Source organism: Somniosus microcephalus, unplaced genomic scaffold (genome assembly GCF_052327205.1).
Source record: "Somniosus microcephalus isolate GS21.2 unplaced genomic scaffold, FLI_Smic_1.0 scaffold1320, whole genome shotgun sequence".
Classification (NCBI taxonomy): Eukaryota; Metazoa; Chordata; class Chondrichthyes; order Squaliformes; family Somniosidae; genus Somniosus; species Somniosus microcephalus.
The window spans coordinates 12,501-22,500 of NW_028226507.1; positions in this window are offsets into that span (position 1 = coordinate 12,501).

The following is a 10,000-nucleotide window of genomic DNA, read 5'->3' on the forward strand; positions in this document are numbered from 1 at the left end:
GGCATCCAGTGGTACCAGAAGGGAGTCGGTCCGACACCGGGAAGTCGGGTGCCCGTCGCTCCGAATCGAGCCCGGGGTTTTCGTGCGTGTAACAGGGCGGGCGTTTGGACCCGGTTGTCCGGGAGCGGGTCCGCAACGGCGGGAGATTGCCTGGGTTTGGCCGGCCGGCAGTCGAACGCCTTTCGCTCCGGACTCCCGTGTCCGATTTCGGTCAGGGAGGGCTCGTTGGAAAGCCCCGGCGCTGGCGCACACTATATTATCGGCCTGGACCCCGGCAAGTTCGGGAAAGTGTCGCAGTCCCGTAGCGGCTGCCGCCCCGTCGGTCAGCGGCAGCTTATCGGGGATAACTTCGGGACGGAAAGTCCGATCCGGTTGGGGTGAACTGCGACTGAACGGGGTGGGGGGGCCGCACAGACCAGTAGCGGGCTTGTGCAGCTGCCGCTTGGCCCGGCCGAGGTACAGCCGTTGGCTGGAGACCGCTTTCCGACTGCTGAGCCGGAGCCGCGGGGGCCCACCTTGACGCGCCGGCTGTACTAGCAAGCCAGGGGCAAGGGGCATCCAGTGGTACCGGAACGGAGTCGGTCCGACACCGGGAAGCCGGGTGCCCGTCGCTCCGAATCGAGCCCGGTGTTTTCGTGCGTGTAACAGGGCGGGCGTTTGGACCCGGTTGTCCGGGAGCGGGTCCGCAACGGCGGGAGGTTGCCTGTGTTTGGCCGGCCGGCAGTCGAACGCCTTTGGCTCCGGACTCCCGTGTCCGATTTCGGTCAGGGAGGGCTCGTTGGAAAGCCCCGGCGCTGGCGCACACTATATTATCGGCCTGGACCCCGGCAAGTTCGGGAAAGTGTCGCAGTCCCGTAGCGGCTGCCGCCCCGTCGGTCAGCGGCAGCTTATCGGGGATAACTTCGGGACGGAAAGTCCGATCCGGTTGGGGTGAACTGCTACTGAACGGGGTGTGGGGGGGCCGCACAGACCAGTAGCGGGCTTGTGCAGCTGCCGCTTGGCCCGGCCGAGGTACAGCCGTTGGCTGGAGACCGCTTTCCGACTGCTGAGCCGGAGCCGCGGGGGCCCACCTTGACGCGCCGGCTGTCCTAGCAAGCCAGGGGCAAGGGGCATCCAGTGGTACCGGAACGGAGTCGGTCCGACACCGGGAAGCCGGGTGCCCGTCGCTCCGAATCGAGCCCGGTGTTTTCGTGCGTGTAACAGGGCGGGCGTTTGGACCCGGTTGTCCGGGAGCGGGTCCGCAACGGCGGGAGGTTGCCTGAGTTTGGCCGGCCGGCAGTCGAACGCCTTTGGCTCCGGACTCCCGTGTCCGATTTCGGTCAGGGAGGGCTCATTGGAAAGCCCCGGCGCTGGCGCACACTATATTATCGGCCTGGACCCCGGCAAGTTCGGGAAAGTGTCGCAGTCCCGTACCGGCTGCCGCCCCGTCGGTCAGCGGCAGCTTATCGGGGATAACTTCGGGAAGGAAAGTCCGATCCGGTCGGGGTCAACTTCCACTGAACGGGGTGGCGGGGCCGCACAGACCAGTAGCGGGCTTGTGTAGCTGCCCCTTTCCCCGGCCGAGGTACAGCCGTTGGCTGGAGACCGCTTTCCGACTGCTGAGCCGGAGCCGCGGGGGCCCACCTTGACGCGCCGGCTGTCCTAGCAAGCCAGGGGCAAGGGGCATCCAAGGGTACCGGAACGGAGTCGGTCCGACACCGGGAAGCCGGGTGCCCGTCGCTCCGAATCGAGCCCGGTGTTTTCGTGCGTGTAACGAGGCGGGCGTTTGGACCCGGTTGTCCTGGAGCGGGTCCGCAACGGCGGGGGATTGCCTGTGTTTGGCCGGCCGGCAGTCGAACGCCTATCGCTCTGGACTCCCGTGTCCGATTTCGGTCAGGGAGGGCTCGTTGGAAAGCCCCGGCGCTGGCGCACACTATATTATCGGCCTGGACCCCGGCAAGTTCGGCAAAGTGTCGCCATCCCGCAGCGGCTGACGGGCCGCCGGTGAGCGGCAGCTTATCGGGCATAACTTCGGGAGGGAAAGTCCGATCCGGTCCGGATCAACGGCAGCCGAACGGGGTGGCGGGCCCGCACAGACCAGTGCCTGGCTTGTGTAGCTGCCCCTTTCCCCGGCCGAGGTACAGCCGTTGGCTGGAGACCACTTTCCGACCACTGAGACGGCGGGGCGGGGGGCGGCCTGCACGCGCCGGCTGCCAGAGCAAGCCAGGGGCAAGGGGCATCCAACGGTATCTGAACGGAGTCGGTCCGACACCGGGAAGCCGGGTGCCCGTCGCTCCGAATCGAGCCTGGGGTGTACGTGTGTTTAACAAGGCGGGCGTTTGGACCCGGTTGCCCGGCACCAGTCGAACGCCTGTCGCTCCCGACTCCCGTGTCCGATTTCGTTCGGGGATGGCTCGTTGGAAAGCCCCGGCTCCGGCGCACACTATATTGCCGAAGTGGCCCCGGGCGAGTTCGGGAAAGTGTCGCCGTCCCGCAGCGGCTGACGGGCCGTCGGTCAGCGGCAGCTTATCGGGGATAACTTCGGGAAGGAAAGTCCGATCCGGTCGGGGACAACGGCAGCTGAACGGGGTGGCGGGGCCGCACAGAGCAGTGCCTCGCTTGTGTAGCTGCCTCTTTCCGCGGCCGAGGTACAGCCGTTGGCTGGAGACCGCTTTCCGACCACTGAGACGGCGGGGCAGGGGGCGGCCTGCACGCGCCGGCTGCCAGAGCAAGCCAGGGGCAAGGGGCATCCAGCGGTATCTGAACGGAGTCGGTCCGACACCGAGAAGCCGGGTGCCCGTCGCTCCGAAGCGAGACCGGGGTTTTTCGTGTGTAACGTGGCGGGCCTTTGGACCCGGTTGGCCGGGCGGCAGTGGAACACACACAGACACTCGCATACACTGAGAGAGACAGAGAGAAGATAGAGATACACAGAGTGAGAAAGACAAAGTCAACTCAGTAACTGAAATGTGAAAACTGACAACTGGGAAACCAAAAGTCAGAGTGGCAAATGATGAACCAAGGTGGCAAATGATTAACTGAAAACTTGTCATTCACATTTGGGACGGAATTCACGATGGGAATGTATTCGGCCGCCTTACCGGGGCTTGGGGGTGCTGCTTTCCCGCTTGTGGAACCGAGTTGGGGTCGTCAAATGGCCTGGTGCATTGTTTGAAACACTGGTTAATGAGTTGTCAAGGTCGGAAATCATAGAACATAAGAGCAGCTCATTAACTGAAATTTTGAACATCGACAACTGGTTAACCAAAAGCCAGAGCGACAAATGATTAACCAAAGGGCCAACTCATTAACTGAAATTTCAAAGAGGCAACTCATTAACTGAAATTTTGAACATCGACAACTGGTTAACCAAAAGCCAGAGCGACAAATGATTAACCAAGGAGGCAACTCATTAACTGAATTTCGAACATCGACAACTGGTTAACCAAATGTCAGAGCGACAAATGATTAACCAAGGAGGCAACTCAATAACTGAATTTCGAACATCGACAACTGGTTAACCAAGAGTCAGGGCGACAAATGATTAACCAAGGAGGCAACTCATTAACTGAATTTCGAACATCGACAACTGGGTAACCAAAAGACACAGGGACAAATGAGTAACCAAAGGGCCAACTCATTAACTGAAATTTCAAAGAGGCAACTCATTAACTGAAATTTTGAACATCGACAACTGGATAACCAAATGTCAGAGCGACAAATGATTAACCAAGGAGGCAACTGATTAACTGAAAACTTGTCATTCACATTTGGGACGGAATTCACGATGGGAATGTATTCGGCCCCCTTACCGGGCCTTGGGGTGCTGCTTTCCCGCTTGTGGAACCGAGTTGGGGTCGTCAAATGGCCTGGTGCATTGTTTGAAACACTGGTTAATGAGTTGTCAAGGTCGGAAATCATAGAACATAAGAGCAGCTCATTAACTGAAATTTTGAACATCGACAACTGGTTAACCAAAAGCCAGAGCGACAAATGATTAACCAAGGAGGCAACTCAGTAACTGAATTTCGAACATCGACAACTGGTTAACCAAAAGACACAGGGACAAATGAGTAACCAAAGGGCCAACTCATTAACTGAAATTTCAAAGAGGCAACTCATTAACTGAAATTTTGAACATCGACAACTGGTTAACCAAAAGCCAGAGCGACAAATGATTAACCAAGGAGGCAACTCATTAACTGAATTTCGAACATCGACAACTGGTTAACCAAATGTCAGAGCGACAAATGATTAACCAAGGAGGCAACTCATTAACTGAATTTCGAACATCGACAACTGGTTAACCAAAAGACACAGGGACAAATGAGTAACCAAAGGGCCAACTCATTAACTGAAATTTCAAAGAGGCAACTCATTAACTGAAATTTTGAACATCGACAACTGGTTAACCAAAAGCCAGAGCGACAAATGATTAACCAAGGAGGCAACTCATTAACTGAATTTCGAACATCGACAACTGGATAACCAAAAGACACAGGGACAAATGAGTAACCAAAGGGCCAACTCATTAACTGAAATTTCAAAGAGGCAACTCATTAACTGAAATTTTGAACATCGACAACTGGTTAACCAAAAGCCAGAGCGACAAATGATTAACCAAGGAGGCAACTCATAAACTGAATTTCGAACATCGACAACTGGGTAACCAAAAGACACAGGGACAAATGAGTAACCAAAGGGCCAACTCATTAACTGAAATTTCAAAGAGGCTACTCATTAACTGAAATTTGAACATCGACAACTGGTTAACCAAATGTCAGAGCGACAAATGAGTAACCAAGCAGGCAACTGATTAACTGAAAACTTGTCTTTCACATTTGGGACGGAATTCACGATGGGAATGTATTCGGCCCCCTTACCGGGCCTTGGGGTGCTGCTTTCCCGCTTGTGGAACCGAGTTGGGGTCGTCAAATGGCCTGGTGCATTGTTTGAAACACTGGTTACTGAGTTGTCAAGGTAGGAAATCATAGAACATAAGAGCAGCTCATTAACTGAAATTTTGAACATCGACAACTGGTTAACCAAAAGCCAGAGCGACAAATGATTAACCAAGGAGGCAACTCATTAACTGAATTTCGAACATCGACAACTGGTTAACCAAAAGACACAGGGACAAATGAGTAACCAAAGGGCCAACTCATTAACTGAAATTTCAAAGAGGCAACTCATTAACTGAAATTTTGAACATCGACAACTGGTTAACCAAAAGCCAGAGCGACAAATGATTAACCAAGGAGGCAACTCATAAACTGAATTTCGAACATCGACAACTGGGTAACCAAAAGACACAGGGACAAATGAGTAACCAAAGGGCCAACTCATTAACTGAAATTTCAAAGAGGCTACTCATTAACTGAAATTTGAACATCGACAACTGGTTAACCAAATGTCAGAGCGACAAATGAGTAACCAAGCAGGCAACTGATTAACTGAAAACTTGTCTTTCACATTTGGGACGGAATTCACGATGGGAATGTATTCGGCCCCCTTACCGGGCCTTGGGGTGCTGCTTTCCCGCTTGTGGAACCGAGTTGGGGTCGTCAAATGGCCTGGTGCATTGTTTGAAACACTGGTTAATGAGTTGTCAAGGTCGGAAATCATAGAACATAAGAGCAGCTCATTAACTGAAATTTTGAACATCGACAACTGGTTAACCAAAAGCCAGAGCGACAAATGATTAACCAAGGAGGCAACTCATTAACTGAATTTCGAACATCGACAACTGGTTAACCAAAAGACACAGGGACAAATGAGTCACCAAAGGGCCAACTCATTAACTGAAATTTCAAAGAGGCAACTCATTAACTGAAATTTTGAACATCGACAACTGGTTAACCAAAAGCCAGAGCGACAAATGAGTAACCAAGGAGGCAACTCATAAACTGAATTTCGAACATCGACAACTGGGTAACCAAAAGACACAGGGACAAATGAGTAACCAAAGGGCCAACTCATTAACTGAAATTTCAAAGAGGCTACTCATTAACTGAAATTTGAACATCGACAACTGGTTAACCAAATGTCAGAGCGACAAATGAGTAACCAAGCAGGCAACTGATTAACTGAAAACTTGTCTTTCACATTTGGGACGGAATTCACGATGGGAATGTATTCGGCCCCCTTACCGGGCCTTGGGGTGCTGCTTTCCCGCTTGTGGAACCGAGTTGGGGTCGTCAAATGGCCTGGTGCATTGTTTGAAACACTGGTTAATGAGTTGTCAAGGTCGGAAATCATAGAACATAAGAGCAGCTCATTAACTGAAATTTTGAACATCGACAACTGGTTAACCAAAAGCCAGAGCGACAAATGATTAACCAAGGAGGCAACTCATTAACTGAATTTCGAACATCGACAACTGGTTAACCAAAAGACACAGGGACAAATGAGTCACCAAAGGGCCAACTCATTAACTGAAATTTCAAAGAGGCAACTCAATAACTGAAATTTTGAACATCGACAACTGGTTAACCAAAAGCCAGAGCGACAAATGATTAACCAAGGAGGCAACTCATTAACTGAATTTCGAACATCGACAACTGGTTAACCAAATGTCAGAGCGACAAATGATTAACCAAGGAGGCAACTCATTAACTGAATTTCGAACATCGACAACTGGTTAACCAAGAGTCAGGGCGACAAATGATTAACCAAGGAGGCAACTCATTAACTGAATTTCGAACATCGACAACTGGGTAACCAAAAGACACAGGGACAAATGAGTAACCAAAGGGCCAACTCATTAACTGAAATTTCAAAGAGGCAACTCATTAACTGAAATTTTGAACATCGACAACTGGTTAACCAAATGTCAGAGCGACAAATGAGTAACCAAGCAGGCAACTGATTAACTGAAAACTTGTCATTCACATTTGGGACGGAATTCACGATGGGAATGTATTCGGCCCCCTTACCGGGCCTTGGGGTGCTGCTTTCCCGCTTGTGGAACCGAGTTGGGGTCGTCAAATGGCCTGGTGCATTGTTTGAAACACTGGTTAATGAGTTGTCAAGGTCGGAAATCATAGAACATAAGAGCAGCTCATTAACTGAAATTTTGAACATCGACAACTGGTTAACCAAAAGCCAGAGCGACAAATGATTAACCAAGGAGGCAACTCATTAACTGAATTTCGAACATCGACAACTGGTTAACCAAAAGACACAGGGACAAATGAGTAACCAAAGGGCCAACTCATTAACTGAAATTTCAAAGAGGCAACTCATTAACTGAAATTTTGAACATCGACAACTGGTTAACCAAAAGCCAGAGCGACAAATGATTAACCAAGGAGGCAACTCACTAACTGAATTTCGAACATCGACAACTGGTTAACCAAAAGACACAGGGACAAATGAGTAACCAAAGGGCCAACTCATTAACTGAAATTTCAAAGAGGCAACTCATTAACTGAAATTTTGAACATCGACAACTGGTAAACCAAAAGCCAGAGCGACAAATGATTAACCAAGGAGGCAACTCATTAACTGAATTTCGAACATCGACAACTGGTTAACCAAGAGTCAGAGCGACAAATGATTAACCAAGGAGGCAACTCATTAACTGAATTTCGAACATCGACAACTGGGTAACCAAAAGACACAGGGACAAATGAGTAACCAAAGGGCCAACTCATTAACTGAAATTTCAAAGAGGCTACTCATTAACTGAAATTTGAACATCGACAACTGGTTAACCAAATGTCAGAGCGACAAATGAGTAACCAAGCAGGCAACTGATTAACTGAAAACTTGTCATTCACATTTGGGACGGAATTCACGATGGGAATGTATTCGGCCCCCTTACCGGGCCTTGGGGTGCTGCTTTCCCGCTTGTGGAACCGAGTTGGGGTCGTCAAATGGCCTGGTGCATTGTTTGAAACACTGGTTAATGAGTTGTCAAGGTAGGAAATCATAGAACATAAGAGCAGCTCATTAACTGAAATTTTGAACATCGACAACTGGTTAACCAAGAGTCAGAGCGACAAATGATTAACCAAGGAGGCAACTCATTAACTGAATTTCGAACATCGACAACTGGTTAACCAAAAGACACAGGGACAAATGAGTAACCAAAGGGCCAACTCATTAACTGAAATTTCAAAGAGGCAACTCATTAACTGTAATTTTGAACATCGACAACTGGTTAACCAAAAGCCAGAGCGACAAATGAGTAACCAAGGAGGCAACTCATTAACTGAATTTCGAACATCGACAACTGGTTAACCAAAAGACACAGGGACAAATGAGTAACCAAAGGGCCAACTCATTAACTGAAATTTCAAAGAGGCAACTCATTAACTGAATTTCGAACATCGACAACTGGTTAACCAAATGTCAGAGCGACAAATGATTAACCAAGCAGGCAACTGAGTAACTGAAATTTTAAAATTGACAACTGGATAACCAAAAGTGGGAACTCATGCTTCGGACGGGCTTACATACGGCAGGCTGACGCCCGGCAGAGGCCCGGGCTTCGCCTCCCTTGCGTAAGCGACCGTCTCCGAATCGATTAAAGGCGTAAAATCGGAGTTCAGAGCGGGAAAATTTTTTCCCGAAAACGGCCGGAAAAAAAAAATGTCTCCTTTTCCGCCGAGCAGGGTGGCATTCGAACGGGCACGGGAAGCCGCGTCTAACGGTGTAAAAACGGCTTGGCTCCGACGCGGGAGTGCGGAGATATGGCCGTTCAAAGTTGTACTGGAAGTCCGGAAGGAGAAAAATTTGACTGCCTGTAGCCGAAAAAAGTTCCAGCGGTCGGTCACAAAAGTCAAATCCGTCCCGCTGATTTGACACTTGTCATTTCTGGCAGGGGGGATTGGCGGGGTACCTGGAGAATGGTAGGAGGTGGTTTTTCGAGACTTTATCTGTTTTCCAGATTACTGTCTAGGGCCTCCAGGTCTGCAGAGACCGACCCGGGCTGCCGTCCAACCGACTTTTAACCCTTTTTGGGTGGAAATTTATTTCCATTTTTAACCAATTTTCGGGTTTTTGGTCGGGCTTAAAAACGGCAGCCTGACGCCCGGCAGAGGCCGGGGCTTCGGCTCCCTTGCGTAAGGGACCGTATACGAAACGATTAAAGCCGAAAAATCCGAGTTCAGAGCGGGAATTTTTTTTCCCGAAATCGGCCGAAAAATAAAAAAATTCTCCTTTTCCGCCGAGCAGGGCGGCATTCGAACGGGCACGGGAAGCCGCGTCTAACGGTGTAAAAACGGCTTGGCTCCGACGCGGGAGTGCGGAGATATGGCCGTTCAAAGTTGTACTGGAAGTCCGGAAGGAGAAAAATTTGACTGCCTGTAGCCGAAAAAAGTTCCAGCGGTCGGTCACAAAAGTCAAATCCGTCCCGCTGATTTGACACTTGTCATTTCTGGCAGGGGGGATTGGCGGGGTACCTGGAGAATGGTAGGAGGTGGTTTCTCGAGACTTTGTCTGTTTTCCAGATTACTGTCTAGGGCCTCCAGGTCTGCAGAGACCGACCAGGGCTGCCGTCCAACCGACTTTTAACCCTTTTTGGGTGGAAATTTATTTCCATTTTTAACCAATTTTCGGGTTTTTGGTCGGGCTTAAAAAACGGCAGCCTGACGCCTGGCAGAGGCCGGGGCTTCGGCTCCCCTTGCGTAAGGGACCGTATTCGACCCGATTAAGCCCCGAAAATGGATCCAAATGTCGGCCGACCAAGTAAGCTTGCTGGGGAGAGAGACTAAGTGCCGGGCTGGGCACCTCATTAACCAGTGAAAAGTTTTGGCTGCTGGAGAGACTAAGTCCCAGCCTGGGCACATCATTAACCATAAATGAAAAAGGCGAGGCCGAGTCTGGTGCATGGCTAACTGATTAACCAAATTGGCAAGGCCCGGGCTGAAAGTGAATGAGCGACCCGTGGCCAGGGGGCTGGAATGCGGGAGAGAATCCAACCCCCAAAATATGGAAGTCCGATGAGAAAATATTCGGCCGCCTTTTGCGGGCCTCGGGTGTTGCTTCCCGGCCTGGGAAAGTGAGTTGCTCCCGC